This window comes from Mesoplodon mirus (assembly GCF_964341445.2).
Source record: "Mesoplodon mirus genome assembly, chromosome: 6".
Taxonomy (NCBI): Eukaryota; Metazoa; Chordata; class Mammalia; order Artiodactyla; family Ziphiidae; genus Mesoplodon; species Mesoplodon mirus.
Window position 1 is genome coordinate 28,710,071 of NC_138982.1, and position 11,596 is coordinate 28,721,666.

The following is an 11,596-nucleotide window of genomic DNA, read 5'->3' on the forward strand; positions in this document are numbered from 1 at the left end:
GAAATTGTCTTCCACGAAACCGGTCCCTGGTGCCAAAAAGGTTGGGAACTGCTGTTTTAAACAACCCATTTCACCTCTACAGCACTCAGATTCTTCATTAAAAAAAAAAAAAAATGAAGGGATTGCACCAGTCACTAACGTCCAATTAATATCCAACTGAAAAACTCTGAAATCTGCATGGCATATAAAGCTAATTCAACTTAAACACACAATATATGCTGGCATCAATGGTAAACCAAGTTATTATAACAACTGCATCCATTGATTGGATTTTGAAGAAGTAATGGTTTGTTGAATCCAAATATTGCCTACAGTGAGGAATATTTCCGTATATCAGATAGCATTTAACCAAATGCCTAATCGACTGCTATAGAATAAGAGTTTAGATAGGCCTTTTCCTCTTTACAAACATGGCATTGCTTTCAATTGAATCGCACGAAACTTCACACACAGCTTCTGAACCTGAAAAGAGAGCGCACTAAAGTTAATCAGGATGTGTTATAAAGTAAGTACCAGTCTACACTCGCTGGGTGTTTTAGAATGTCATTCAGTAAACAGCCGAATGACTAGTTTAGTGAGCTAAATCATAATCTCGTTACCCAATTGGGTAACTGCCTTCCTTAAGCAGTGCCCCGGGACAGGGAGCAGCTGAGGCAGGAAATGTGCCATCTTCACCCACTCCCCCGGCACCACTCAGTGGTCCATGCTTGAGAAAATGTCCTCTGCGGTGTCCTGCAGAACTTTACAGAGGTCAGTATCCACTGTGCCTCCCCCTAAAAATAGCACCAAAAAGAATCACCCAACATCTAACTCTCGATTTAAGAATTGAATAGCAAGATCTTTGGGTTTTGCTTAATTTGATTTCCAAACCCTCACTAAAGAAGTTTGCTGCAGTTCTAGAAACCAGTAGTCAGCATTAAAGAGGGAGGGGTCAGTTCTACAGGGGAGTGAGTGGGGTGTTTAGAAAAAGGTTCACAGATAAGGTGACACTTGAGAAGGCCCTTCAAAGACAGGAGGGATAAGGAGGTGGACAAGGAGGGAAAATCTTCCTAAAATGCACAGGCTAGAGAAATAAACCAAGATCACATCATAGAGGACCTGGGATTGGAGGCTGAAGAGTTTGAAATTCATCCTGTGGATGATGGAAAGTTCCTGATGGATTTTAAGCATCAGGGTAAGAAGATAAAACTGCATTTTGCTAAGACTGTTAACCTGGCCAGAGTGTGGAGGAGAAATTATGGGCCAGAGCGGAAACAGGGGGCCAGTCAGGAGACAGTTGTGGTAGTTATTACAAGGTAGGTTTACTATATACACTAGGACAAAGTTCCTGGGCAGAAAAACACCCCTCACCCCACTCCAACCCTTAGGCATGTTCACAAGCAACAGGAAATTTCACACAGACAAATGCTCCTAATCTGTACATAGATGCTTCCAGGCAGTAACCTTAGCTCAAGTTGTATTTATGAAATGCGTGGAGCTAGATGAGAACACCTTCCTCTTTATTGATTACTTTCAATTACACATTGGGATAGTCTTTTGCCAGATATGCCTTATGATTTAGACCAGTGCTTCTTTATCTGTGAGGAAGGACCAGGTTTTGTGTTTTCTTTTTCCAATTTGTCACAGGCTGACACTTTCTTCAAATACAATAATGATAAATTAATAGAAAAATGAAATGAAAAAGCAAATAATACAAAATACAAGCCCTTTTTCTAATTTTATTGAACAAACAAAAAATAACTCTGTCAAATCCCTGTCAGAGTCTCTGAATGCTTACTGTCAATTTCTGCCCTGTACCAGTGAGAGTTTGCAGACGGGCACAAGTCCACAGACCACACTGAGTAGCACTGGTCCAGATGGGCAGAGCAAGAGGTATGGAGCACAGGAAAAGTGACAACCTCCAAGGGGATCCTAGACTCCCCTAGTTTATTCTCCCCAAAGAGACTGAACGATGACAGTACTAAAACCAGTAGGCAAAAGTGGTCAGACACAAAGTCCAGCTTTGTGTTATGAAATAATGTAAACAAAGCAGCTTTTTTATTAGATTTGGGTCAATGGGGATGTTTCCTTCCTATGTAACTTTGCTTTCAGCAACCATTGAGACCAATATTTAAACATGTTAGCACTCATGAGCAATACCAGAAAAAATATAATCAAACAAAGTGACTAAATTAATAATTTATACACTAACAACTACGTGAAAATATAAGGCACGAGGAATTAAATAAGAAAAAAAGTGTAATCCAAATTAGAGTGCATCTCAATTAAATTAGATTCACCAACAGTGCTGTAAGTTTAGTTAAAGCCCATAGCACTACAATGACCTTAGCATCACTAATGGTAACTAGGCTTGGAGCATATGTGGTATATTTGACACACTTTATAAATACTTATGTGGATGCTTCACTTAAGCTTAAATGGTCATAAGATTCTTCCCAGACCTCTCTTTACAGGGCAATAATAATAGTTATTTATTAAACACTGGTTGGCTTCAGAGACATTCTCTTTAAATACACCCCAACAATCCTGTAAGATAAGTATTATATTCTCCCATTGTAAAGATGAGAAAACTGAGGTTCAGAGAAGGTAAATACCTTACGAATGGTACACAATTGTTAAGAGAAGAGACCACGTTGAAACCCATATCTCTGATACCAAAGCATGTCGTTATAGCCAATATGCTCTACTGTATTCTGCCTGAACCATTCGCTCAAAGTGGAGCTTTGACCCAGAGACTAGAGACAGCCTGGCTGGAGTTGCTTTTTCAGCTTTGACTGAGATGGAGATACACTAGTTCTTGACCCTCACTCAGTAGTAAAATCCCTAGCAATGTGCTACCACCCAGGACAGCCCAATCTCTGTAACTGCCTGTCTTTTTTTAACTTTTTATTTTGTAATAACTTTAAATTAATAGAAAAGTTGCAAAACTAGTACAGAGAAGTTCTCATATACCCTTAATCCATTTGCCCCTAATGTTAAACATCTTACATAACCACAGTACCATTAATGAAACCAGGATATTAACATTGTTACAATACTATTAAGCTACAGACCTTGTTTGAATTTTGTCTGCTTACCCATTAATGCCGTGTTTCTCATTGCATTTTGTTTTTCTCCCTCCTCTGTCTCCTCCAATCTGTGACAGTTCCTCAGTCTTCATCTTTCATAACCTTGACACTTTGAAGAGCGCAGGTCAGTTGTATTGTAATATAATACAATATAATCTAATAATATATAATACAATATAATACAGTTAGAATGTCCCTCAATTTGGATTTGCTGGATGTTTTGTCATGATTACCTTACGGTTATGGATTTGGGGGCAGAACATCACAGAGATGACGTGCCTTCCTAGGATATTGTCTCAAGCGATGCACATTGTCACTGTCTTATTATTAAGACTATGTATGTCACTATTATTAACCTTGATTAAGGGGTTGTCTACCAGATTTCTCCACTGGAAAGTTACTATATTTTCACTTTGTATTTATTTAGAGATGATATATTTTGAGATCCTCCCGCCAGCCTTTTTAATTTTGACATATCAGCTTGCTAATTTTAGCACAGTTTTTTCCAGTGGAAATGTATTTTAACAGGTGATTACCATGGTTTAAGATATTTACTATAGATATTTTTTGTATTGAATCTGATCAATCCTGACCATCTATCTATGTTTTAAAGACTATATGTATACATGTGTGTGTATCTTTGTCTGCACACATACATATTCAGATCTGCTTTGTGAGCAAGTTGTTTTATAGTTGAAGTATAGCTGACTTATATTCGTTTCAGGTGTACAACATAGTGATTCGATATCTTTAAAGATTATACTCCATATAAAGTTATTATGAAGTATTGGCTATATTCCTTGTGCTGTACATTACATCCTTGTAGCTTATTTATTTTACACCTAGTAGTCTGTACCTCTCAATCCCCTACCTCTATCTTACGCGTCCCCAATGGTAACCGCTAGTTTGTTCTCTGTATCTGTGAGTCTGTTTCTGTTTTGCTATATTCATTCACTTGTTTTATTTTTCAGATTCCACATATAAATGAAAACATATAGTGTCTTTCTCCATCTGACTAATTTCACTAAGCATAATACCCTCCAGGTCCATCCCTGTTGTTGCAAATGGCAAAACTTCATTTTTTTTTTATGACACTGACTGTTCAGAAGAGGATGGTTGGAGTGGACAAGCAGAGAACAAACCTACCTATCATTGAGAAGGAAGAACAGCCTCTAGGGGACTGGATGAGGAACAGAAAGATGAAGTGAGGATAGTCAACAGAGAAGAAGTAGAGCCCTAGAGAACTCTGGAAAAAGACTATGAATTGTCTCTGGCCCCATTGTTCAATATTCCCTTGATAATTTAACCCCCACTCACTCATCCTCAAGTTTTAGCAAGACACATTACCTTCCATGTTGAAACTACATTTCCCAGCTAGATGTGGCCCCATAACTAAGTTCCCAACAATAGCATGTGAGCAGCAAGTGCTGGGGGCACTTCATCAGAAGGGCTTTTTCCCTCTACTCTCTTTTCTTCTTCCACCATGATCCTAGAACAGCACTTCTTGTCCGTTTTGTATCATGGACTGATTTGGCATGCTAGTGAACCCCCTGAGACCTTAACAGAATGATGCTTTAAATACATAACGATACAAAGGATTATAAAGGAAATCAGGCATACTGAAATTATAAGAATTATGAAGGAAACCAATCATAATGAAATGCAGTTATAAAATATTTTTTTAAATGTATGATACCTTACTCTGTGTATTTCTTTATTGATATATTACATAACAAGATTTAACAACGGAGGGGGACTAATGACTAACATGCTTTTAAAGTGATGCATAGAAATGGTAGTTTGAGATAACTGCAGTGACTATAATATGATTTGATAATACATGTGCCTTCCATTGGTGAGAAAGTCACTAGTCTGGCTAACATCACTATGGGTTGTTGCCTATAATTGAAGGAAACACTATATTTCTGTTAGAGGTTTTCTAACTCAAGTTCATAGACATCCTAAATTCCATCCATAGACCCCAGATTAGAGGATACTGGAGCAAGAAGACAGAAGGACTGACCCTGCATGACCCATGGAACAAAGCCACCACTTGCTCTGGACTCCCTCCCTATTGATATCTGGACTGTTATTAAAAAGAGAGAAATTTCTATATTGTTTGAACAACTTTGCCATTCTTTTTTCTGTATATGACTCTCAGTTACGATAGCTGAGCTGTACTCCAGCTCACTAGTTCTCAAACTTTTTGGTCTTCAGACCCCTTTACAATCTTGAAAATTGTTGAGGACCTTGAAAAACTTTTTTATGGGTTATATGTATCAATATTTACCACATTAGAAATTAAAACAGAAATTTTTATTTTTTCATTCATTTAACAATAACAAAACCATTACATGTTAACATCAATAGCATTTTTATGAAAGATAGCTGGATTTTCCAAAACAAAAAAAAATTAGTGAGAAGAATAGGCATTGTTTTACATTTGTGAAAATCGCATTAGTGTCTGGTTTAATAGAAGACAGCTGGATCCTCATATTTTATTCTGCATTCAATATGTTTTGCTTTGTTGTTTTGATTGAAGTATATGAAGAATATTCAACTTCACACAGATATGTAGTTGGGAATGGGAGGGGTATTTTAATAGCCATTTGAGATAATCTAGGGTATTTCTTATTGATATTATACTAAAACTTGACAAGTGGTAGTTTCTTAAAAGTTAGTTGTAATGTAAAATCTGAAACCATACAAATGAACTTTCATACTCTGTTGCACTAAAATTCATTGGTCTGTCTTGCACTTTGAAAGGCTCTCTTACCCATGCACAATTTTGTCTCATGAATTGGTCATTTTGAAAATATTGGTTCATTGAGTTATGAAGATCTTCCAAATGTTGATGCATCATTAGACAATATGCAAAAATCACACTGGTTAAATTCACCACAGATCTCATCAAAAAAAGTTTTTAAGTATTGGGAAGCTGTCAAGCTCATGGTGGTGGATACAAGTCTTCCACAATTATAATTTTCACTTGAAAGCTCAAATGCTATCATTGGCAACAAATACTGTCAGTTGTTTTCCTTGAAGTGACAGGCTTCCTTAATACAGTCTTAAGGAAATAGCTACCAACCACTATAGCTTGTCTATCAGTCATTCTTTCAAGTAAAAATGGTTTTCTGCAAAAAAGAGGCTAATTCATCTCACAGCTCAAGCAAGCACTTTGTCTTCAGACAACCCTCACAGTTCAGGATGTGAAAAAATAGTTTACATACACTTCCCATTTTGTCCCCCAGAACATTAAAAAGACATGCACTCAAGGGTTGAAATTTGATTAAATTAATTTTGTTTTATTAATTAGTTTAATAAAATTTCTATTTCTTTATCAAAGACATTCATAAGTGAAACTGACTTTTTAAAAAAAATATATACTACAAGGGCCTGGTAGTGAAGAATACAATCGTTACTAGAATTTTGGTATCACAACCTTGATTTGTGCTGAGGTACCAGCAGTTTCACCCTCAGTGCAAATGGCAATACAGTGAAAACGACAAGTAAAATCTTAGTGTTATTATGAAAATAGTTTGACCTGTGGAATGCCTGAAAGAGTCTGAGAGACCTTTAAGGACCCAGGGACTGGACTTTTAGAACTGCTGCTGTAACTAATACAACCTCCAGGACCTAAAACAGGTGATAAACTGGATGGGAACTGTTCAGGGAAAAGGAACACAGGTGAAATGAGTCAGTATCAAGTTTAATGCTCTGCATATGACCCTGGCCAACGGTCATGACCCTGAAGAAGTACTGTAACAGAGCAGGACCCTATGGGGCCTTTCTGGGACAGAGCACCCACCACCACCATGTCCTCTGTGACTGCCTCTTGTCTGTAGAAAAATTTTAGCCAAATAATAAATTAATTCAGAGAAATGAAAAAAATGCAGAAGCAAAGGAAAGCAGTAAAACAAGATAAAATAATAATACTTTAGCCATTAAACAAAGTCAAAGACCTTTAGTCCCTCCTCAAGGGCTATAGATAATATCCTGAGCCCTATCCTGTGAGCTGTTTTGCAGATACTGAAACTCCCATCAGGTGGAAGTTAATGACCTGATGACCAGACTGTAGCCATGACATAAACTGCTCCATCTTACACAATTCTGAGAACTGGCCTCAAGGAAATGGGAACAAACTGACCCTGGAATTGAAGATTAACTGTACGTAAAAAAATCAAGATGAAGCTGATCAGATCACGGCATGACCACTTTCAAGATGACTTTCAGAGCTGCCTGTGCTGTTCTGCATGTAGCCCCCATCCCCACCCCTGCCTGTGCACCCCAAAAGTCCCACTTTAAAAACTCTTGTCCCCAGATCGGCAATGGGGAGTTGGTTCTTTGGGACATGAGTCCACCTTCTCCCCAGGATTGCTGGCTTCCTCAGTAAAGCTATCTTTCCTTCTACCCAACACTTGTCTCTTAGTATTGGATTCTTGAGGGATGAGCAGTCAAACCCAAGTTCAGTAACAGTATGGACCTTGGTTCCACAGGCTGCCCCTGGGCTGGCAGGCACTTGGGTTTCATTAACTTCCCTGTCCTCTCCTGTCACGGCTTTGCCCAGCCAGTAAGCCAGTAAGTCCTCTCAGGTTCTGAGATCTCATAATTTCTCTTGTTTTGTCCATGTAGCATTCCTCCTACACCCTACTTCTTTTCCAGACTGCCTATTTTCTGGAACTGATCCCATCTCCACATCTGTCCAGGTGTTTTGCAGTGGGATGAGTAAGGTTACAGCATGACCCAGCTCTCAGGCTGCAGCTAATCAGTGCAGAGGTGGACCCCAGACTCAAGCTGTGTCCATAACCCTTTGCTGAAAATGTTGACTCTGGGGGTGCAAATGGGTCAGTCTCTCTCCAGATGGCTGACGCTGTAAGATAGAAACCAGTGGTTCTCAAACTAGGCATGCATTAGAATCACCTGGAGGGCTTGTTAAAACAGACGGCTGGGCCCCACCCAGAGTTTCTGATTCTATAGGTCTGGGGTAGGACCTGAGATTTTACATTCTAATGATTTCACAGGTGAGGCTAATGCTGCTAGTCTGGGGACCACACAGATTGATGTAAAGTTCCAGAACCATCAGGGATCAAGGGCATGGTTCCCGTTCTACAACTAGAGAGGTTGAAAAAAGTATGTCTGGAGAGATAGAGAAAAAGAGAGATACATAGATAGACAAAGGGAGAGACAGAGGGAGAGAGACAGACATAGATAGAGACAGAAACAGAGACAGACAGAGAGCCTGAAATATAGAGGTAAGATTCGTAGATACTATCCTGGTAGTTTTCAAGGGCTATTTCCATTGGTTCCTGAATCTCAGCCACATGCCTATCTTTGGGCTCCACAAAATCCCCTGCAGCCTTGGAATATAATAAAATGTGGGTTAAAGTTGGGTTTCTGCCCCGCCAAGCTCAATATCTTCTTAACAGATACACCCTCCCAGAACCATCCCTGCAGAACTGGCTTTTCCCTTAAATTCTATTTGGAACCACAAACCAAGGCAGTGGAAACAGAACAAATGTCATGAAGCCTCTCACAGCCACCAAGACCTCAGCTAAGATCTGCATCAAAGCTGCTAGTTGGTGAAGAAGAGCCCCAAATACCAATAGGATTCTCAGCCACAGCTCAGGGGATAGCATCATGGATGGAAATGCAGGCTCTTGATGAGAATGCACTGGTTTCAACCGCACTCTGCTACTTGCCAGCTGTATATCATGAGCCAATTACTTAAACTCCCTAAGCCTCTGTTTCCTTCTCCATAAGGTGAGGATGACAATAAGACCTGCCTCAAAACATTCCTGTGAAAATGAAACAGGATCTGTAGGGCAGCTTAGCACAGCACCTGGCACGGGGTGAGCTCTCAAAAATGTTGATTACAGTTATCTCTTTTTTTTTTTTGACCACACCGCATGGCATGTGGGATCCTAGTTCCCCAACCAGGTATTGAACCCATGCCCCCTGCAGTGGAAGTACAGAGTCCTAACCGCTGGACCACCAGGGAATTCCTATGGTTATTATTAATTATTGTTTCTGGTCTCTTCTCACTGTGATCCTGTATCTGCAGAACCACATTCATGGATCCTGGTCTCTGATCCTCTGGATTTGGCTTTTAGGCTTGATCTCTCCAGGCTATGTTCTCCCATGTAGGGCTCTTCATCCCAGTTCCAGATCTAAGCAATCTAGCTGATAGATTTACCAGGAGATAATTCTGGCCTCCAAATCATCATGGCTGTTGATTCCATCAAAGGTTGAGAGTCTTCAAGGGAGTGTCCTAGCCCCAACCATCTGGGCAAGAATTCCAAGGCAAAACAAGGCCTGGGAATGGATTTCTGCAAGCTGGTAATAAGAGTCAGCTCCTATGTGACAAGGGACAAAATTGATGGAAGCAAGCTGAGGTGGGAAGAGTTCTGATCCTGGGTTCAGGGGTTATCGTGGCTTCTCATGCAGTGTCCGTGGCTTCAGGTATGAGGATCTGGCGTCAGTTAAGAACCTGATAAGGGGGAGATATAGCTCCTGTCAGATAGGACATCAACAGCACCTGCCACTCAACCACGTTGAAATATCAATCTCTGTCTTCAGTTTCTCCTATTTTCAGCTTGCTAGGCCCTGTGCCCTAAAAACCCAGGACAGCCACCTGCTACAGAGCCAACTCCTAGAGTGAGCCAACAGTGATATCCTAACAAGGGAAAACACAGAAAAACAGATAACCCAAGTTCTATACCCTTTGGGTATTTCCATCTGTGACCCTCATCTCTGTCATCCTCAGAAATCCTCCTCTCGTGCCCTCATGTGCTTCTACTGCCTCATTCCTCCTCCTCCAGTTCACCTGGCTTCCCGTACTTGCCTTGGTAGCTTGTATCTCTATGTTCCCTGGGACTGCTGGCCATGACTGAATGTGGCCCTCCTCCAGGACCAGTGTCTCCTTGACAACCTTCTCAAATTGAGGCTGTGGATTCTCCCATGATCCCAGCATCCCCCCTGCCTCTTCCAAAACTCCCTCCTCTGAGGTTTTCCCATTCAGCCGTCTCATTCACTCCATGGTCTGAGTTACTGCCTATGTATTGATGACTACTAAATCTTCATTTCCGTTCCACCTTTGCCTCTGATCACCAGACTCGTATATCTAACTGCCCTTTGAAATCCCTAAAGTTTCCCTGAGGCACCTTCAAATGAAATGCTCCAAACGGAACTCCCTATTCTTAAGTTGCACACTTAATTTTTACTCCTGTGTTCTGTACTTCAACACACAGCCACATAGCAAGGAGCTGAGGACTTCTGCCAACAACCAACACCAACGTGTCAGCCAAATGAGGGAAGACACCTCGGAAGTGGATCCTCTAACCTCAGTCAAGACTGCAAGTGACGGTCTCGCGAGATCGCGGGCGGCAGCACGCGGGGAGGAGGTGGCCTGGTAGCTTCCTCCCAGAGCCGTCTTTGCAGGCTACTCGGATGAAGTTGAAAAGAGCTCGACTAGGTGCTAAGGTGCTAAGAAAGAGAGTGTAAGACAGTAAAATAATTAAATATTTTTACTGAGTCTCTTCAACAGGCCACATTTAAGAGGTGTCTCATAGCCTCTGCTGCCAGAGGCTGGAACACAATGGGTCACACAAGGACACTAGACACCAAGGATGAAGTGGGACCTTTTAACCCATCTTGCCCCAAGTCCTCAAAGTGAAGCCATTGCCCACGAATTGCAGGGGCTCTCCTTGCTCTCCAGTCAGCACCTGCCCCCTCGGAACAAAAGGAAGATATGCTCCAGCCGAGGCTGCAACAAAGAGGACGAGAGGACAGCTAGTGGACCAGGGCATCATGCCACCTCCGAAGAGCCCAGCGGCATTCCAGGAGCAATTAAAAGACTTGGAAGGGGCCAGAACCATAAACTTTTTGAAGCACAAGACCTGGAGCCGACCCAATGGTTCTGAACTTGTCAGGATGCCCATCTTAGAAAAAACGTTTGCAGAGCCATCCTTGCAGGCTACTCAGATGAAGTTGAAAAGAGCTCGACTAGCTGATGATCTGAATGAAAAGATTGCTCAAAGACCTGGTCCTATGGAGCTGGTAGAGAAAAACATCCTTCCTGTAGACTCCAGTGTTAAGGAGGTAATTATAGGCATTGGGAAGGACGACTGTCCTCAAACTCACGGCAATTTGTCATTTGACAAAGACAGAAGTGATGCTTTGTCTCCAGACCGGCCAGCCAGCTAGGAGTCACAAGGGTCAGCCGCATCCCCAAGTGAGCCAAAAGTTAGTGAATTGCCATCCCTTGTGACTACAAACACTCCAGCTCAAGTATCACCTTTCTTGTTTTGACCTCTAAACAGAGGAAGTGCTTTGCTTTTTATATATTAAGGTAATACATTATCACCAGAAGAAAAGTCTGAAAGTGCAGAAAAATATAGATTTTCACATGTAATCCAACCACTGTTAACATTTTCAATAGATTCTTACATTTTACTTCTGTTCTATGTACACATTTTTAACAAACAGTTTTGCAACTTGCTTTAAAATTTTTTCATATAACTTTTTTTGAG

At 40.9% G+C, this 11,596-nt stretch overlaps 1 pseudogene across 1 annotated transcript; it reads left to right on the forward strand.

The window, feature by feature from the left end:
• Window positions 1-10,874: 10,874 nt before the first annotated feature.
• Window positions 10,875-11,375, forward strand: LOC309806526 (myocardin-related transcription factor B-like; annotated as a pseudogene). Its single transcript has one exon. The product of its transcript is annotated as a myocardin-related transcription factor B-like (transcript).
• The last annotated feature ends 221 nt before the right edge of the window (window positions 11,376-11,596 follow it).